Raw genomic sequence first — 16,552 nt, forward strand, 5'->3', positions numbered from 1 at the left:
CAGCACTGCCCGACTGGTCCCACCTCCCCTCAAGGCACAAGGACGACACACATCGGCTCTTGTCTGTCCTGGCACCTAATTGGTGGAATGAACTCCCCCTAGATGTCCGAACAGCTGAATCCTTGAATGTCTTCAAGCGACGACTCAAAACATTCCTTTTTCAGAAATACCTGACGTAGAACTTCTGTATTCTTACTTGGCTCTTTTTCTGGTGTGTGTTTTTTTTTTTTAAAATAAATAAATAAAAAATTCTGCACTACTCAACGTCGTTTTCAGAGAGATGGTATTCGTAGCTTGGGACCTTATTGAGCTAGCATCGGAAATTCATCGCAGAGTCTCAAAGCACTTATGTAAGTCGCTCTGGCTAAGGGTGTCTGCCAAATACTGTAAATGTAAATGTTCATCAGTAATGTTTCGGTCAGTAGGATCAACCAAAGTTTGAACTTCATTCATCTCCTCAGTCAGAGGGCACTCATATTCAGGCACTACAACGCCCGTTTCTGAGTCAAGGCCATCATAGTCAATAACAGTCTCCCAGTCGATGTCTGGCTCTTGTAGGTTCTATAAATTTAACAGAAGACATAACGAATCATAGCTTTCATGTGGTAACAATACTGGATATTTCAGTTTACTCACAAGATCAACAATTATATGGTTATTACATGTACATTTAAGGTAACTCGTCATGGAGCATTGCTTATGAAACACACATTTAGTCTGTGTACTTTGATATTTTGTATTTGGAAGCAACCACACCAGAAAAAACACTTACTGCAAGGTTCTCAGAATGGACATTAGTGTTTAGCATTTGTGCAATCTCCCAGATCTGTGCTGGACTCCAGTTTCCCTCAGTACGTAGTGAATGGTGGTTCCAGCCTTCAGTGAATATTTCCAAGTTATCAGTCAGCATTTAAATAACCTTACAAACCTGATTCCATACAGATACAGTATATTGGAATAAATAAAATGAAATGAAAAAAAGTATCAGGGATACACTATGGAAGTAAAGAAATATGAATCATACCTTTGGTTGTGCACACTTTTTCCTGAGATGAAGCTGTTCTGATCATTGCCACGGACAGTGAACATAAACCGGGCGATGTCCACATTCTCCACTCCCTGGTCAGCTCTTACCCTGAAATCACGGGCTCTGTAACCTCTTAGATACATCAACACTACCCTCAAAGAAGTTATATTGTATGTAAGTCGCTCTGGCTAAGGGCGTCTGCCAAATCCTGTAAATGTAAATGTAAATGTATATTAGTGTTGGTAAATGTGATCAAAATTCTTGCGTTAAACTTAAGCAAACAAATGCAATAGCCATTCAAGTCCCCTGACCCAGTCACAACTAAAAATGTGGGGTGCAACAAGCAAGGACTATGAGTTTCTGTAAGGTGGAATGGTGTAAAATATGTTCCCATATTGCTATTGTCCTGGCAAAGGGAAGGTATATGAAGTAATGGATGTAGAGTTGCCAATATTTCTAAAAAGTTTTTCAATAAATTTATCTTTGATGGCATTTTGCTTTGAGGAAACTGAACAGGTAAATGGCAGATTTATGTACTTTTGTATTTTCAAGCTGGAATAGAGCAAATAGATTTTTTCCCCCAGCCTACTGATCTAAATTGCCAAGACTTTTAGAGGACTTTTAGAAGAGCTGTGTACAATCTAAAGCACACTACCTTGAGGGTAAGCCATGTCGCTGCGTTGCATCCAGGAAGAACTGAAATGCAGTTGATGCACAGGTGTTTGTGGCCACATTCAAGTACAATATCTACAAAAGTAAAGTTTAAAGCAATTAAAAGGCATCAAAGGTGTATGTGTGTAACAAGAGAACAGTGGTCAAAGAAAGAGGGTAGCTGGTTGATTATTTGTATGTTATTGCTAAATTTGCCCTCCTTTTCAGTCCTTTGACATAATTAGCCTCTGCCTCCTCATGTTGTGCAGCCCTCTACTGTTGCTTTCCTGTTAGCTTGGGGCATAACAACATGAAAATGTCCAGTTAAAGTACAGAAAGACAAAATGTACTACAAAGTTATTAGTGGGCTGAAATTGATGATTATTACTAAAGCTTCTAAATGTTTTTACAGAGTACACAACGTTTATATAGCCAGTGCACAGCATGTGAAATTACTAAGATATTACTAAGTCAGGTACCTTTCTTGAAAAACCATCCACTCCTCCAAATATCACAATGTTGTATCTGTGAAGCAATAATAGACCGGGAGCCCAGAGGGGTCAGCCTAGCTGAAAAGCGAACCAATTTCCCTTAGTGTAATTTTGCTGGAGGCATATGACAGTTCATCAGAATGGATGTCTGCCGGGTCCGTGGTGGTGGGTGTGGCTGTGAGGGGTGTGGAAATTAATTCAAATTATTGAGCTAGGTCAGCTCAAAAATGTACTTCTTGAAAATGGTGCTTCAATGTACCTTATACAATCAGGACTTATAAACAGGCACCGCCAGACATTTTTAGTGGTGGGGTACCCTTGGCAGAGTTATGTAACTACCCTGCAAAGATTGAGCTAGATCAGCTGATATCCGAACCAAATGAAACTAGTTGGAACTTGTTCAGTATCAACCCAGGTATCATGAATGAACATTGCCAGACAGTTTCTGTGGTGGGTTACCCCTGCCAGACATGCCCAAAAAGACCACACCCAAAACTGAGCTAAATCAGCTTACATCCGAACTGAATGAAACTAGCTGGAATTTGTTCAGTATCAGCCTAGGTATCATGAATGAACATTGCCAGACAGTTTCTGTGGTGGGTTACCCCTGCCAGACATGCCCAAAAAGACCACACCCAAAACTGAGCTAAATCAGCTTACATCCGAACTGAATGAAACTAGCTGGAATTTGTTCAGTATCAGCCTAGGTATCATGAATGAACATTGCTAGACAGTTCCTGTGGTGGGTTACCCCTGCCAGACATGCCCAAAAAGACCACACCCAAAACTGAGCTAAATCAGCTTACATCCGAACTGAATGAAACTAGCTGGAATTTGTTCAGTATCAGCCTAGGTATCATGAATGAACATTGCCAGACAGTTCCTGTGGTGGGTTACCCTGACAGACACACCAAAATTTGAGCTAGATCAGCTGATATAGATATCCGAACTGAATGAAACTAGCCCGCCCCCTCATCAGGATCTTAACGGGTAAACACAATCATATGGGTTAACAGCTAGGTTAGACAAGTGTACTCTGCTTCCTGTTAAGTATGAGGATTTGTTAAATTTCAATCCCTTTTTACAAGAAATCACTTAGCTATTTCCAAAATAAGGCCATAGAATGACCCCTATTCCTATGTCCCTGCAGGAAGTAGAAACATGTATCATGATGCTATCCCTTGACCTTCCCAAAGCTTCGCTTTTCAGCTAGGCTGACCTCTCTGGGCTCCCGGTCTATAAAGTATAAAATATTATTTATATTTTAAATGAAATGAAATCACAGCCAATGTCTAGATGCATTTAAAGGGGTTAGAGAGGAATCCCCTTTGAGAACTTTCCAAAGGTTTCTTGTCTTTCTTTTGCCTTGATAGATTTTTTCTTGTATATTTTTTTAAATAAAAACTTTTTCAAAAATTTACTGTGAACATATGCAATCATCATTGTGCGTGTTAAGTAATCCTTCTGATATGTTGTGCACAGCTAACAAAAAAGAGAAAAATGCAAAACCAAAGGAAGGCTTTCTTTTCTCTTAAAAGTATTTTTTCTAAACCAACTGAGAGTCAGTTAGAGGGGTGTTCATTATCAGTATTGTTGCTGGCATTTCTGAAAATGTGCCAATTTTAGTCAAGTGGCTACTTTTAAAATGCAGTCCCTGGCCAAGATGAAGAAAGCCATTAAGTCGGGTTAAAAAAGTTCATGAAGACTACATGATAATATTAAGCAATGACATAACAAAACATTTAACATGCAAAATACACAGGAAATATACACTGCAACAGGCTAGGATAGACAAATAACCAAATACACTAGCAAGCCTGAGCACTTTAGACCCCAGATTAGAAACTGTTGGTGAATGAGCATATATTTTTTTCCAAGTTTTGTTTACTTTGCTGAAAGCAATTTAGGGGCTTTCAATTTCTCACAAATAAAAAAAAAAAAAAAACGATTTTCCCACTATAGCCAGATCCAGTTTCTGTGTGATCTGGGAGGGGGGGGGGGGTTGACGATTTGTAGTAATAACTATTTCCTGCTGAAAAACACTGGTAAACTATCTACATGTCACTGAATATCTCTGAGTCCCAAGACCGCCAAAACACATAGATACAAGTTGCCAGTGTTGATCGGCAGGAAATCTTCTCCAAAGCCCCACCACCACCTCACACCAATCCACCCAGGGCTGTAGATGAACAAACTTCAAATAAATTTGATGTTAATACAAACCGCATCAACTTGTGGTTTGTGTCCACATGTACCAGAGACAAGGGCCCTGGTTCAGAGTACATTCTGGGTACAACACAGCCAAGACTTGACAACCTTGATATGATGCCCATGGAATCAACCCTATGCATGGAGGCTGCAACTCTTCTCCACCGAACCCTGTAGCCCACTGACTGCAGCCTCCCTCTGACCTTTCTGTAGCCTGCATTTGGTAGATCATTCTTGACAGAAGAAACCAAATTGTCAAGTTCCTCATCACTGATGGAATTATATGTGTCCCTAACACAGAGCTCATACTCTTTCATTCTTCTTAATATTGTTCTTCTTGAAACACCCATCAGTGTGGCTATGCAAGGCACAGGAAGTTGAGTAGGGAACATTTCTTTCAAACGTTGTTCTTCAATCAAAATCTTGGGTCGTCCATTGGTGGCAGTGACTTCCTGTGTGACACATGGGGCCGGACATTCCAGATATGCCCTCGCAAGGTCAAAGAGCTCCTGCAAAGCCAGGGTGATAGCAGGAGGTACTTCAATGTGATTAGACGGGGCCTGCAGAAGATACAGCTCCTGATGACAAAGGAACTCCAGGTAATCCAAATTTAGTGGAGTCGCGCTGAATCCCATTTCTATTTTATGCAGAAGACTTTTGAGAAGGTGGTATCTGAGCTGTTCACAGAACAAATTATAGTTAATGAGGTGTCAAGATCTTGTCTCTGATCCACACACTAGGCCTACCATTCAAAAGTATTAATTGTGAAAATGAAATGTTTTTGTTTTGTGAGGTGCTTGTTCATGTATGATGATGTAGTGGCTGCTCTGTTTGACCGTGGTAAACCTTTTCACAAACAATATAAGTGAAGAAGTATGACATTAGATCTAAGGACCAGAGTCAAATAAAGTTAAATAAAATCCATCAAAAACACTTACTCAGTGGAGATTCCAATATAGCAGGCAGACAACTTTATAGCTTTAATAATGAGTGTATTTAGCAGCTACAAGGACACGAGCACATAGAGAGGATGGGTCACATCCATTATTCTCTGTTAGACCCGGCGGCCTACAGCTGATACTGTATACGGATGAAAGATAACTGTTTAACCCTCTGTTTAACACGTTATACGTACAGTAAGCACATGAGAGAGTGCAGTGAAATTGAGAGGGCTTCTGATTTTTTAAGAAATCGTTTGAAAACCACATATGGAGTTAACAGGAAAAACAAATTGGTAGACTTTCCATCATTTCACCTAATCAAACTAACTCCTCGGGATATAATTCTAGATATAGTTCTAGCGGGAGTAGCACCACTAGAAATAAAAAATGCGTTGAAACATCTTGTGCTGTCAGGGCAGCTTGACCTTGACACATTCAATAGTGCATCACTAGGATACTCATATGCAGATGATGTCCAAGACAAGCCAAGTCCTATTACTGTCACAACGTTGTTATCAAATGACAACAAATTGAAGCAATCTTCTGGTCAGATGTTTGTGCTCCTCAAGATTTTACCATTTATATTAGACAGTTGTAAAAGAAATGCATACATTCAAGCCCTTACTGAATTAATACAGATAGTGCAGATCCTGTTCGCACCAGTAATTTCTCTTGCAACTATATCTCAAGTCCCTCATCAAAAATCACTTAGCTTTAGCGTAGAGGGGATGGGTTTTCAGCACTTGAGCGCACACACGCGCGTGGTTCGACTTTTGGCACTAATTTAACGCCGAGCGAGTCCTGTGCAATCGCGAGTGCGTAGTGAGCATGGATTTTCTGCTCGCGAGCGTGGTTTTCATGCGCGCGACTTTTGGCACTAATTTAATGCCATACGGTCGTAGGTCTGATTCGTAGTTCCTAGGAAGCTGACAAGAACCTCGAATGTATGGCTTGATGCAGAGGTCGGTGTCTTATCTTCTCAACCAAACCCAATCGATGGATGGCGACGTCTCCTTGAGTGCCTCTTACCTGGAGATCTATAATGAGCAGGTGGTCATCTGGCCTGCCTCTTGTGCCATATGACAGTACTTTACTCTGTATGTGAAAAAGTTCAGCAGTAATTTATATACTTGGTCCTTACAAAACATCCTCAGGAACTGTAGTGTATGATTCATTAGGCTTTTGTAGGCTGTGTAAGGAAAAGGCTTGACGTGACTTAATGTACTGTAATAGATTTTCCTTGCCACTAGAGGGCGATATTAACCTCGGTAAACAACAGGTTAACCGCCTTTAATTATACCCTGCTCTTGTCCAGTAGGTTAGATTACTACACTCAAAATCAGGCAAACTGAGGCAATAACAATACTTTATTATTCAATTAGTAAATTAATCAATGGGCTCATGTTGGATGCCTCGCAGCACACAATTCCCCCGCACACACTGAGGGCGTCTGATAAAACAGCACACGTGAAATAAGTTAGGTTACGCTCTCAAAGCAATAAATCATTCCAGCTCATCACAGCACGGCACCAATAAGAAAGTCTACACAGCAATCAACATCGCAATCCTGATCAGGAAGATACACATGTGATAAAAGACAGACATCCCATTAAAACCTCAGTCTCATTATCTCCAATTGAGTGAATGTAGCAGTCTCTGTCAATTAACCCCCCCCCCCCTTTCCAAAACAGTCTGTAGTGGTACTTGATTACAGTAAAAAAACTGCCACCAATAATCACCAAATTACTCACACACATATACGGTCATAAGACTTTCACCTGACAAATAAATCAAAACCGAAATACTAGGATTATGGACTTTATACTCTTTTCCTTGCCTGTGCCATGTTATGCTATCACAGAAAAAAACAAGACACAAGCAGGATTCACCAAAAACTAAAGGATAAAATAAAACTTTAAATCAAACAGGAGAGACAGTCCAAAGTCCAGCCTTGTTCCATGATTGGAAGGGTGTCAACTTTTAAGCTGCTCAAACAACCCATTGAGCTACATAGCAGGCCAGGGAATAAGGACTCCCTGTCATTACACAAATAAATCACTCCAGGTAATAGCAGACGCTATAGCAGAGGAGTCAGATCAGGAGACAAGCAAGAGAGAGAGTGAGCTGGGGCATTAGGGGCAGCAGCTGCAGAAGCTGAGGCAGTTGCGGCATTAGGTGTAGGAGCAGTAGTAGGAATAGTGGGTGTAGGTGGTTGGGGAGGAGGGAGGTTGAAGGAGCCAAAGCTGCAGCCAGAGCAGACAGTGTAGGAGAGGCTGCAAAAAATGCAGCTGAAGCTGTGGCAGAGATATCAGGAAAAACTGCAAAAGAAACTTGGGAATTAGGGCTGACAAAAGCAAAGGAAACACCTTATAAAAAACTGTAATAGATCTAATGTAAGGGAGCATCAACTTCTGTGACAGACGCAAGTAAATAGCTGCTACATTAATTAGATGCAAGGAAAGAGCCGCTTCATTGATTAAGCTGCAGGCAGGCAGGACTATCTACTGTGACAGAAGTGTGGGGAGCCACACAAAAGCTAGTGAGACCTGGAGAATAAGCTGACACACAGCTTCAGCAGCGACTCTGCCAAGATGCGATGACTCCTCCCAGCATGGATGCGATCAACTGTGATCAAATGCTGCACGGGAATCGGGGGGGTTTTTAACCGTCATCCTACCCACATATTTACATACATGGGCTTACCGACTGGGGGCCATCAAGAATAATTTACTGTAAGAAGCAATGATTATAGCAAAATAATAATGCCAAAATATTTCTTCTCAAAGTATTATTAGTCATGTAATTAATGTCATATAATATTACAACTAATTTGCATATTTTTTTTAATGAAAATCTATACTTTTCTTCAACACAAAGTGCAGCTTCTATCCTGAGCACAATCCACCTTATTACTGAACAGCTTATTGAGCCCCTGGTCCTGGTATCACTTTTCAGTCATTTCAAGTAAACATCATGTGTGTTGTATTTGTATGAGGAAACCAATCCTATCAACATCAATAACTGAAATAAACACACAGTGATTCAAACCTCAGCACTTTTTAATTTTGTTTTGTCTTTCAAGAAAAGCTGCAACATCAAATCTGGCCCGTTCTTGCCGCTTTTGCCTAAAAACAAATGCTGGTGTTACCAAAAACTGTCATAGAGCCATATTCCAGATTTATTACAGCTAATCACATCTCGGCGCTCCGAGGAACCTCTCCTTATATATCCCTCCTTCCCACTCATCCCTCAAATATTGTCACATTTGTGTTTCTCCACACTCACACCATCTTGATCTTGCTCTGGCTGCATGGCGTCCATATGCACGGCAAATTATTTTAGTCTTATCTTGTATAATAGGACATAAACATTGAATTTGATAGTTCTCTTTTCACATCTGAACACAACTCATGAACCTGAAGGGATCATTTGCAACCAACCCCTCCGCGGAACACTGGCCACGGACCGGGGTGGGAATCCCCAAGCTGGAAGGCGGTGCTGCTTCATGTTCACATGAGCTAGCTGGCTAGTTAGGATGCATTCAGAATGCACCGTACTACAACTATAAAGGATGTAATGTGATATAGCAAAACAACTGCTAACTGACAGTGCACGTTAGCATTACTTTAAATGACAACTTTACCTGGTACTTACCAGAAGAGTGGCTTATACGTTAGCCCAATGACAGCAGGCAGCGCGTTCTTCAGTAATATACCAGAGTTAAACTTACAGAAACTTTCAACACAAACATTGGCAGCCATTGACTCATAGGTGGTAGTAAAGCTGAAATGACTGTGTTAAAATAAGGCAACACATTTTTTAGTCTTACTTCCTCCCCTTCCTCTGTCCTTGCTCATTGATGTTCAGGAGAGTGCAAAACACATTAACGATGCAAGGATTTTCAAACCAAGACAGACACAACACTGAAGAGACGACAAAGACACAGTTTAATATTAAATATATGTTTTATTCTACTCTTAACTCTACTCTTAACTCTACTCTTAACTCTACTCTTAACTCTACTCTTAACTCTACTCTTAACTCTACTCTTAACTCTACTCTTAACTCTACTCTTAACTCTACTCTTAACTCTACTCTTAACTCTACTCTTAACTCTACTCTTAACTCTACTCTTAACTCTACTCTTAACTCTACTCTTAACTCTACTCTTAACTCTACTCTTAACTCTACTCTTAACTCTACTCTTAACTCTACTCTTAACTCTACTCTTAACTCTACTCTTAACTACACAATACCAACACTTAAAGGATATCTCTATTAATCCTCCGTCCTCTGCCATAGCCCACAAGCCCATCGATCGGGGTCAAGAGCTGTTCGATGGATGGCCGAGGCTGGTCTCTCTTCGGTCGCCGAATAAGTGTGCCGTTGCGCTCCATTTCTTGCTTCTTGCGTTCCAGGTATTCCAAACGGGACCTCATACGGAAGCCGCCCGATTCCTCCTGGGGGGGTGGCCTGGTCCTCCCGGTGCAAGGTTGAATCCTCTGGCCGAAGTCATTTGTTGACGTTACAGGCTGGGGCTGTGGGACAAGGAAAGGGTATTAAAGGTATATCCTTTAGCTATCCTAGCCCCCTTCCCCACAGGTTACCCACCAACTGGATACACACCACCAACTGAGGGATCAAATACTTGAATTCATCTCCACTTAGCCAATCCTCAGCAAAATTCAACCAGCAAGGGAACAGATATAGACGGACCGCAACCCCACCGCCAGAGTGTGCAACACAGCAACTCAGTAAATAATCACCAGCACCCCATTCACAGAAGCACAGCAACCCAGAAATAGTCCTAATCCACACTCGGGTGCATGCAAAACACCCCTCCAAGCAGCGGCGTACACGATTCCGTTCAGCCCCCATCCCTTACCACGCCATATTGCACGAGCCCAACTAATCCTCCTAAACACACAGAAATTTAAAAAAGGCACTTCCCCATCTTCAACGAGAGCCACCCACGGGGTCTGGTCAGCTAACTCGCAGATAGTTTTGCCAGAGTCCACAAAGCACGGCTGTGAACCAAATCCTCCCCACAATAAAAATGGCCCGACACGCCGGCAACAGTGTCGCACTAATGAATCCACAAGGCATATACCTACATTTCCCCCACTAACTATCTTCACCGGCGGCGATCCTACTGACCGCGACCGGCGCCATTCGATCACTCCCGCTGTCGCAGACGTTTCCCTCTTATCACCTCACTCAGCTGTGTGTCCCTCCACCGCTGACCACAGGTGAACCCAATAATTAATTTGCCCGCATCAAGTCGAACTCCGCCCCCTTCCTTATAACTCTGGGACGGTCTCATCAATTCAACACAATATAGGTCATTTTATACTCTAACTCAAGTGTTCTAATAAAGTCTCTTAGTCTAAGGCTTTACCTTCTGCATGTCGCACGTCCTCTGTGCAAAACGGGGCTTCTCAGTATCTCCTTCCTCGGTTATTACTTTCAGTCTTATTTTAATTCTTATTTCAATCTTGAGCACTTTCAAGTCTTTTCCCTCCATTTTCTAATAAGCTGTTCAAAAGACAACCGCGCTCGAAAGACGTTGGAGAAAAGAGGTACACGCGATTCAAAAGTAATCAAGCTGTTGTCACGGACGCCTATTCGTATCATGACAGACAACACGATCCTATGCAGGTCGTCGGCGACTTTCGACCGCGATCGGCTCCCACTGACAGGTCGTATGTCCGATTCGGCCGTAAGCAGGGTTGCCAACGCTGACGCATCTCGCGTGACATTCACGCTTTCAAACTGAAACGCGCACAGCAAGAAATCTTACGGCGAATCTCCATTAATCCATTTTAAAGCTAAAAATTGGTTGCAGTTTCACAACCCTACACACTATTTACAAGGTGATAAGACTGTTCTATACATGTAAATACGTGTTTAGTCTCGAATTGGTCAACCAGCTGACCAAAGTTGGCAACCCAGCGTAAGTCGGCCCCTTATTTCATATGCAAAAATGATCATATACAGGGGGCACATAATGGTATGAAAGTATTTATTCGCTGTCTAAAGCTATACGCGATGCAATGTCTTGTAGTATTTATTTTATGTGCATTCGCGCTGACAAGAAATCACTGTGCATTTTGGCCTTCATGCCGCGAAAGTACAATTTAGCCACATGAATGTTAAAATGCACGGTAATTTTTTTGTCATAACAGCGTGAACATATATAAAATAAGTACGCATTTGCGCTGCTACAACAAGGAGTTGCCGCGCGTGTACGGGGAATGCGTAGGGGAGACCGGGTATGGTTGTAACACTTTTTGCTTTACCTCCTATAACTCACTGAGTTTTTGAGCTAGAGTCTTTAAATTTTCATATAAAGTACCGACATTTGTTTGCTACAAACTGCACCAAGTCAAACCTCTGCTAGAATACGACAGAGCTCGTGAGTTCATAACAAATACATGGTGCTCCTTTGTTACAACCTACACCACTACCGTGTAGCTTGTAACACTTGCTGGGGTAAGTTGTAACAGTTAGACAAACGAAGCAAAAACACTGGCCACACCGTGCTGTATCCTGCAAAAAGACCGCACACGCTCACTGCAGCTTGCAGTGTCTCCATCATCTGCTGCCGTTAGCTGCCATCAGCCCCCTGCACAGACGCCGTGCTGTGAGTGTCTGCATGTCAGGACACAGGAGTATTACAGTTATGATCTGGGTCACATAGCACCCAGACACCAAACTGTTTGACATTTTACTAGAATGATTAAGGTGCTGTTTCTGAGAGTATCAATATTCTGCCTGCTATCCCAATGTAATTTAACAGGTAAGTTCTGCTTTTAAGTGGACTGTGTGTGTGTGTGTGTGTGTGTGTGTGTGTGTGTGGGGGGGGGGGGGGGGAGAGAGAGAGATAAAAACCTGTTACTTTGACCATGTGAGGACATTTTTCCAGTTCCTACAATGGAAAACTCAATGTTATAAAAAATCTGTCAATGCAATTGATGAACTAAAGTACCAAAAGTCCCGTATTACTTATGGTTCAGGTTAGGGCTGGGTAGGGGTTAAGGTTGTCATAGTGAGGATTACGGTTTTGACAATAGAAATGAATGGAGAGTCCCCACAAAGATATGAATACAAATGCATTGATATCTATGTGTGTCTGTGTGTGTTTCCCTAACATTTATAACACTCCCCAGCCTGAGCGATGCCCTCCTGTGCCCCTAACATTTATAACACTCCCCAGCCTGTGCGATGCCCTCCTGTGCCCCTAACATTTATAACACTCCCCAGCCTGAGCGATGCCCTCCTGTGCCCCTAACATTTATAACACTCCCCAGCCTGAGCGATGCCCTCCTGTGCCCCTAACATTTATAACACTCCCCAGCCTGAGCGATGCCCTCCTGTTCCCCTAACATTTATAACACTCCCCAGCCTGAGCGATGCCCTCCTGTGCCCCTAACATTTATAACACTCCCCAGCCTGAGCGATGCCCTCCTGTGCCCCTAACATTTATAACACACTCCCCAGCCTGTGCGATGCCCTACTGTGCCCCTAACATTTATAACACTCCCCAGCCTGTGCCATGCCCTTCTATGTCCTTATCATTTACAACAACTTCCCAACCTGTGTGATACCTGTGTAATTAAGCAATTCAAGTGAAATTTCCCTCCCAGTGGCTGAGAAATACACAATTAATTTTTACTGACCTTCACGACTGGTCAGGACTGCTGTAAGATTTGATGCACCTTTCATCTCTGCCATACCTCTGTTTTGCCAGTTGGTGGCACTGCCTCCTCTCTGGGCCCTGCAGGCTGTTGCCTGTGGGGAGAAATATCCAGCCCAAACTGAAATCCAGAGTGAGCCTCCCAGTCAGAGCGCAGGACTTTATGGACGGAGGAGGTGAGATAGCCTCTCCAAATATCAGCAATCAGAATATTTAGGAGGTTATATGTATGTTTAACATTACGTGTGTTTAACACCACATGAGCATTTATGCACACGTATGCTTAATGTGACGTGTGTGTTTATGCACATGTATGTTTCACGTGACGTGTGCTGTGTGTGCCCAGCTCAGGGACAGAGAGCAGGGGCCACGTTCAGCATTTCCCGGCTCTGAGGGACAGCAGGGCCCTCTGGGGTCAGCCTGTGGAGCCCCAGTCCTGCAGGTCTCCCATCGAGGTGCTCCCGAGTGCCCCCCCCATCTCGGCACTGAGCAAAGGAGCCACAGCTCGCTGAAAAGTGCAGTGATGTTTCAGTCATAACAGCTTGCAGCCTAAAAGATTATCATTTTGAATGTCTCGGCCATGCAGAAGAGCTCCTGAAATATTGCTCTTAAAATGTAATGTTCATGTTTTTGCATTGCGTTGAACTCACTTGGTCCCTGCATAGATCAACCATAAATGCAAAATGACTCTGGCTAAAGAACCTCTGGCCTCTGTTATCATCCAGAGCAGCAGATTCAGATCTGATTGACTGGAAAAAGAGCAGCAGCTTCCAGGGAGGAAGGCTGGCCGTCACCCCTAAAGACAATCATGGGAAGCTGCCAGGTTTGGCCAGATTTGATCACATGACTATGAGCGCATGTTCACTAGCCACCACAGTAAAATGCAGATAATACCTTTTTATTCTCTGTAGTTCATTTTCCAAAATGATTTCATTCATTTGTACATTTAGCTATGAAATATTAAAACATTTGGTTACATCACTTTTTACACTTTTGATTCATTGATGATTGGGGTCAGATTGTCTGCTTTCTCTCTGAGATCTGAATGAAATCAGTCCTTCTGTCTTCACCTTTTCTCTGCCCTTGGTCCATTTTGACAGCCCGGCCAGTATTTCGCTGTGGATCTTGGGTACGGGGGATATACAAGGTCAACCATCATTGACCGTAAATCCACTCTGTAATATCGATCTGCCAAAAAGAGAAGGTAGTGTTAGTGAAACAGACGAGCGTTGGGCTGCAAAGTGATGAGGTCTCCGCTGCACTGTCATTACCTCACCTTGCTGTTTTGTTACACTGAGGTATAAATACATGTAGAGGACTGACTGGCTGCAGTGGCCACTTCAGTTAGTTTTATGGTGCAGTTATGACATTTTCAGAAATGTAGCCAAACATTTTTTATTGATTGATCCATTATAATAATCACCAATTATTATACTTGCTGTAAAGATTCTGTTACCCTGATGAATACGAGTAGCTAATATTCACTGCTTCTTCTGCCCGTCTTGTTATCCATGTTATTTGTTAATAGAAGTAATGAAAGAACTAGAAATTTGTTTTCCATCGGTAAGTTGCTTCTGTCTCTACATGTTTCTTTCAGGGGACCATATTCTCTCAGCACCTTTCTTGAAGAAATAGACCTTCTGCCCCAGTCGGTTATTTATGCTGTTTCTGGAATCGTAGTCTTCCTGCTGTCTGTGGTGCCCACTGATGCGGCGGTGCTGGTCCCAGTCGAGGGCCCGGCCCCTATCCCAGTCTTGCTTGTGGGTCTCCTCTCTGTAGAACCTCTCCATGAAGCCCTGGCCCACACTGACGACATCCATGCTCCATTGCGGTGACCGTTTCTGCCGGCTTCTCTGCCCCCAGCCCTGTTGCCCCCAGTCCCTGTGACGGATGCCCTGCTGATCCCAGTCCTGTTTGCGGTTGGTGTTCTGTTGTGTTTCATGTCTTTCTTACTCTTCCCATTTTTCATATAAACTCTGTCCATCTTTGGACTTCAGATTCATAAGTTTTTCATATCTTCCTCAACAAGCCTCACTTGGTTTCACTTGGGGACATATTTCAGGGGGTCCCATCTGAACAGACAGGGACATGCACACAAACCGTGGTTCTTACTGCCACTGAAGGGGCGGGAGAAGGCGCCTCCCCAAGTGCTGCTGAACATCACCGTGTATCTCCCAAACAGGGTGGAGGGAGACCTCGTATTCAGCTTGACACACTCTTCATGGGTGGGTTGCTGCTTGAATTCATACGGGTAGTACTGGTTAGCTGGAGACAAGTTCCGATGTTTTCAGGTCAGGCTGGGCAATTAATGGGGGCCGTGTGGAAGAATGGGCCTGCTTCCTACCCAGCGACGGCATAACAATGGGGTCAAGCTCCTCGTCATAGTCGTCATCATCTGCAAATGCAAATGTGTCCCCGTGCACTGAAGGGACACGACAGGACAGAGCAGGAAACATTCCATTGAATTACCACAATTCACACAAGATTTAGGTCTCATTGCTGTCCTGAGTAGACATCACATGGTATGACTGGTATTTGATGGAACCGAGTTGGTCTGCTAACAGGAGCTAAACCATCACTGGCCTCATGCACTTTGTGATTCCAGAAATACAGTGAGGGATATCTTACCCTCTGTGGCAAGAGCAGTGGCCACTGCAGCCAGGAGCAGCATCTCCACCAGCTTCATGCTTCTTGTCCATGTCCTTGATACAGGCTGGTGCTCCCAGGCCACGGAGCACTGGCTCAAAGTGTCATGCACCTTCCTCTGTTGATCTAAGTGCTGTTACTGGGTTGATTATTAAGCAGCATGGCAGACTATGCCACAAACCACAGACTTGAAATACACTCACTGGCCACTTTATTAGGTATACCTGTTCACTTGTTTGTATGTCAGCAGCACAATGTATAAAATCATGCAGATCAAATTCATGCTCATATCAAACACCAGAATGGGGAAGAAAGGTGATTTAAGTGACTCTGAAGGTCACATTGTTGTTGCTGCTAGGTGGACTGGTATGAGTATTTCAGAAAATGCTGATCGACTGGTGTTTTCACCATCTTTAGGGTTTACAGAGAATGGGCCGAGAAAGAAAAAACATCCAGTGAGCTGAGGCTCTCAGGGAAAGAAAATGCCTTGTTGATGGCAGAGGTCAGGGACAGACTGGTTCAAGGTGATAGAAAAGCAACAGTAACTCAACAGCTCGTTACCACCAAGGTATGCAGAAGAGCATCTGTGAATGCACAACACGTCCGACCTTGAAGCAGATGGGCTACAGCAGCGGAAGACCGCACCAGGTGCCACTCCTGTTAGCTACAAACAGGAAACTGAGGCCACAGTGGGCACGGGTTCACCGAAATTAGACAATGGAAGACTGGAAAGAGGTTGCCCGGTCAGATGAGTCTCAATTCACTGCTGCAACCTCCAGATGGTAGGCTCAGAATTTGGTGTAAACAAAATAAAACCATTGATCCATCTTGCCTTTTATCAACAATTCAGACTGGTTTTGGCATAATGTTGTGGAGAATATTTTATTCACAC

At 43.2% G+C, this 16,552-nt stretch overlaps 1 protein-coding gene and 1 long non-coding RNA gene across 3 annotated transcripts in view; one reads left to right on the forward strand and one right to left on the reverse strand.

The window, feature by feature from the left end:
- LOC125712016 (myosin heavy chain, striated muscle-like) overlaps window positions 1-16,552 on the forward strand; it is a 36,374-nt gene that overhangs the window by 9,587 nt on the left and 10,235 nt on the right. The gene's annotated exons all lie outside the window — the stretch shown is intronic.
- LOC125711864 (uncharacterized) lies at window positions 204-6,311 on the reverse strand. Of its 2 annotated transcripts, XR_007383126.1 has the most exons (5): window positions 4,393-6,311; window positions 1,683-1,774; window positions 1,025-1,235; window positions 773-876; window positions 204-561 (listed from the first exon to the last, which is right to left on the reverse strand). It is a non-coding gene; the product is annotated as an uncharacterized LOC125711864 (long non-coding RNA). The 2 variants fall into 2 exon arrangements; XR_007383125.1 differs by lacking the exon at window positions 4,393-6,311 and having other exon boundaries at window positions 1,683-4,104.

This window comes from Brienomyrus brachyistius, chromosome 17 (assembly GCF_023856365.1).
Source record: "Brienomyrus brachyistius isolate T26 chromosome 17, BBRACH_0.4, whole genome shotgun sequence".
Classification (NCBI taxonomy): domain Eukaryota; kingdom Metazoa; phylum Chordata; class Actinopteri; order Osteoglossiformes; family Mormyridae; genus Brienomyrus; species Brienomyrus brachyistius.